The sequence below is a fragment of the Cinclus cinclus genome, chromosome 14 (assembly GCF_963662255.1).
Source record: "Cinclus cinclus chromosome 14, bCinCin1.1, whole genome shotgun sequence".
Classification (NCBI taxonomy): domain Eukaryota; kingdom Metazoa; phylum Chordata; class Aves; order Passeriformes; family Cinclidae; genus Cinclus; species Cinclus cinclus.
In genome coordinates, this window is record NC_085059.1 from 10,566,345 (window position 1) to 10,570,765 (window position 4,421).

Sequence of the window (4,421 nt, forward strand, 5' to 3'; positions counted from 1 at the left end):
TCTGGGGAACAGGGGTGGGGGGAGCCCAGGGGGACCGGCCCCGGGCCGGGGACACGCCTGGGCTGCGAGCACGGGGACTCCCCCAGCCTGCCGCTTACACGAGGAGTTTATCCCTTCCCCAGACACCCGATCGCGATATTCCCTTCGCCTGGAGAAGGACAAGTAGGTGAAGCAGCATTTCGGATCACCACCGAAGGGACCAGAGGCGTTTAAACAGGCATGTAGATGTGGCACTTGGGCCACGGTTTAGTGGTGCGCTCGGCAGTACTGGGGAAATGGTTGGACTCAATGATTTTAGAGGGCTTTTCCCACCTGAACGATTCTATGAGTCCCTGTAGATACGGCAGACGCAGCTCCGGCAAGGTCATTTACCCTTTGGGACTTGAAGCGGAGGTGTTTGGGGTGCTGGGAGCGACTTTCTTCATGGGAAAGCAGCAGTCCCATAACAAGAGAGCTCCCTCTGACCAGCACCCTCTCTGCAATTGAGAGCAAGAGCTACATGGACTCTGGTGGCTTGGATAAAGCTGTTGGAGCACTGAAGAGTTCTGATGGCTATGAACAATTAATGAATAAATAAAAAGGAAATTAAGTTGGCTCACCCCAGGGTCAAATAACCCTGCAGATGGTCACAATTAAGATCCTTCAAGAAGTCTCACTTCTAGCAGAAAGCTAACACCAACACAGTCAAGGGGAGAAAATCCGGGGCTCTCAGAAGTGCTTGGAAGAAACATCCTCCTCAGCTGGTCTACAATACCCCTCCTGCACAGCTGCTCACTTCAAGAGGCAACAGCTGCTACCAGGAATGGTCACTCAATGACTGAAGGCTTTTAAGGTATTTTCTTCAGGAATTTAACCAAATACCTGCTTGGACAGTTGCTGCTTATCACTTGTTATTTATTTTGCCTCAAAGTAAAGCTGACCTAGGAGCCAGTACACTTGTAGTTTGTCAGAAGGCAGCCAAAGAGTCAAGTCACAGAGGTAAGACTTGTTGGCCTAAGAGGTCCAAGATCTACAGTGCAACTGAGACAGAAAAACTGTCTCCCTGAAGCTATGGACATCCATCTCCAGAAACTACTGGATCTACACAGTGCAGTCTCTGGTTTGGGGGATTTTTTTTTTTTCTCCTCAGAAGGACTTGTTTCTGCACAAGAATTTGTGGAATGCTGCTGTCAGACTCTGTTCAGAAGAATGACCCCAAATGTAAGAAAAACCACAGTGGATAGGCTACTAGAGGCACCAGGGGTTTTGCATGAAACCACAGACTGGTTTGAGTTGGAAGAGACCTTAAAGCTGATCTCATTCCAACCCCTGCCATGGAGAGGGACACCTTCCACTACATCAGGTTGCTCTAAACCCATCCAACCTGGCCTTGAATATTTCCAGAGATGGGCCAGCCACAGCTTCTTTGAGAAACCTGTTCCAGCAGCTACTTGCCTTCTCTACAGTCAAGAATTTATTTTCAATCTTGAATCTAATCCTGCCCTCCGGCAGTTTGAAGCCATTTCCCCTTATCCTGTCACTCCATGTCCTTGTCAAAAGCCCCTCTCCCACTCTCCTGGAGCTCCTTTAGGCACCAGAAGGACTCTAAGGTCTCCCTGGAGCCTTCTCCAGGCTGAACAACCCCAGCTCTCCCAGCCTGACTCCAGAGCAGAGGGGCTTCAGCCCTGGGAGCATCTCCAGGGCCTCCTCTGGACTCACTCCAGCAGCTCTGTGTCCTTCTGATGCTGGGGGCCCAAGAGCAGGACACAGCACAGCGGTGGGGTCTCACAAGAGCACAGTAGAGCAATAGAATCTTGTGTTTTGACCTGCTGGTTATCTTAAAAGGGCTTGTTTCATTTTGCTCAGATCCCAGGCACCACATCTGGGTTGCACAAGTGCTGCTGGCACCTCTTGCAGGGTTTCTGGGCACTGCAGGATTGTTACTATTTGGATGTACACAGAGACCTCTTACACAACGATCCAGGGTACTGACAGTCCACGAGATCTCAGACTGGCTGTTAAACAATGGAACTTCATACCAACAGCCTTTCAATAGATACTAGGATATATTTCTAAACATAAAAAATACATCATTTTAAAGATAAATCCAGATGTTTTATTCTTAATTTTACAAATAACAAGCATTTCTCTATAGAAAACTAGGGCAAGAGTCAATGTAGGTACAGCTAGAAATATTTACATTCTTAGAAGAAATCTTTATATCTTTCTATATACAAGGCTGTGGCCATTACTGGCTTAAGGTACTCCCAAAAGCATTTCTAAGTAAGGCATTGTGGCCCTAAGGGAGCACAAACACCACAAGTAATTGTGGTACCTTTTGCATTACTGGCATTTCCACTCAAAAGCAAAGAAACTGAAGTCACAGTTTCAGTCACATCTGACATGCCTGAGATGATTATAGGAGTCAGCCTGAGAGCTGAAGAGATCCTTGTCCTCAAGGCCATATGCTGTTTCCCTTGGTGAAGATATACAGTGTGATTGTTCTCCGGCAACAGGGAATCCTCCCTAACCAGATAACTATGACATGTATTGCTCCTGTGATACAGACCATAGCCACCCAAACCATGCAGGATTTCCCAGGTTAAGGTCATTCTGAATGTCAAAGTCTGTTTCATCTTCTTCTTCCACAGCACAAGCTCACAGGTTTATCACAACTCCTCTTCCAAAGGTAAATTCTGTCCTTTCTCCCTGTTCTGCAGGTATACCTGTAGTCACCATCTATGCTGCAGATCTTATCAGCTGTCAGCACAGACACCACTCTAAGATTTGCCCATGACTGTATCAGGTCCTTTTATCTATATCTTGTTTATTAAAATATTCCCTCAGTTTCTTTTGGAGATGCCTGTTAGCTGGATTCTGCCTACCCACTAGAACAAGATCCTTGGCTTAGAGCTGAACTTTAAAAGAGTAGGATAAAACAAAGTACAAAAGTACAAAATAACTCAGTCGGCTATATCAATTATGTTCCACATTTCTGACTCAGACTTTATGTTTTTAAAAACATAAACGATGGAAAAGAACTTTTTTTGATGCAAAGTGATTGCCATTGATTCTTGTAGTATTAGTCACAACCAGGAAATTCCCCAATTTGAATTTTTAGAAAACCCCCTCAAACTGACAATAAAAAAAAGAAAACCTCACAAAAACCTTTAGTAAACATCAAAGTATTTAAATATTCAAGAACAAAATTCTGTCTTTCAAGACACATTTTGATAAAACAGTGCGGAAGAAATTACAGGTAAATTAGATATTAAATGGACACTACACTTTAGGACTGGAATTTCCAGACTGAATCATGTATCAGGCAAGCACATATCTTACATTTCAGGGTATTTTTTGAAGCCATTTACAGGAAGAGCCTTATGGGACATGGTTGTTTACATTGGCAAATTCATTACAAAGAAGTTGTAGCTAAATGTGTTTTGCCTCAGATTCCTGTGGTTATCAGATCATTCTTCAACAACGCACACAAAAAAAGCTGCTTCTCAATGTTCCAGTTCCTAAACAAGGTTTACAAAGAAAATTACCTGTACTATATTTTAGAACATGCTCTTATATTTGCAATGAGTATTTCAAAAAGGCTGTAAGCCTAACACATCAGGTCATGTTTTTGGGCAAGAGGGACTGGCTGTTACATGTACTCCTGTATTTGTTCATGTCAAGGCTGTTCTGTGATGTGCAGTGAGGCTTATAAAATCCAGATTCTCAATTTTGGCAGTAGCATCAAATCACACACTGTATTTTAAACCCGCCTGCTCAGGGTTTGTCAACCTACTAAACAGAGTCACACTGAACCTGCCCTAAGCTTTGGATTTATTTCCTTGGAAAAGCTGACAACACTATGTCGGTATCTTTCTCTAACCCAGTGACATTGGTCAGCTCCCTCCTGCATTCGTAAATTAAAATCCTAAATAAAGAGGTAAGAAAATGCAGGAAAAGTGAAGCAAATCCTAAAGCTCCAGACACTGTTAGGAAAAATGTATAGTCTACACAGCATTTTCTACTTTCTTCCTGTGACAAGCAGTTCAAGGTACACATCAGTCCCACTGCTGGAGTCTGTTACCAAGATCAGAATTTGGGATATTGATTAATGAAAGACTGGAATCAGCCAGTATATTTAAACACCATAGGAAAATACAAAACTTCCCCAACCAGCTGCTGCAGTAGAGTAAGGACCCTGAGAGTTCAGGCTACAAAGGTTTAGGCTGTTTATTATTATTGTCTGAATTTAACAAGACAGAACAAAACACAAGTGCCATGAGAGAGAAACCTTTCACCACCCACATTTGTCATACTGTAACCAGCATAATACAAATGAGACTGTGTACATATATATTGTATATTTAAAGAAATACAGGTAATGCCAGACTTCCATAGCACAAGGAACAATTTCTTGTCAGACTGTCAACAAGATTTGTGGG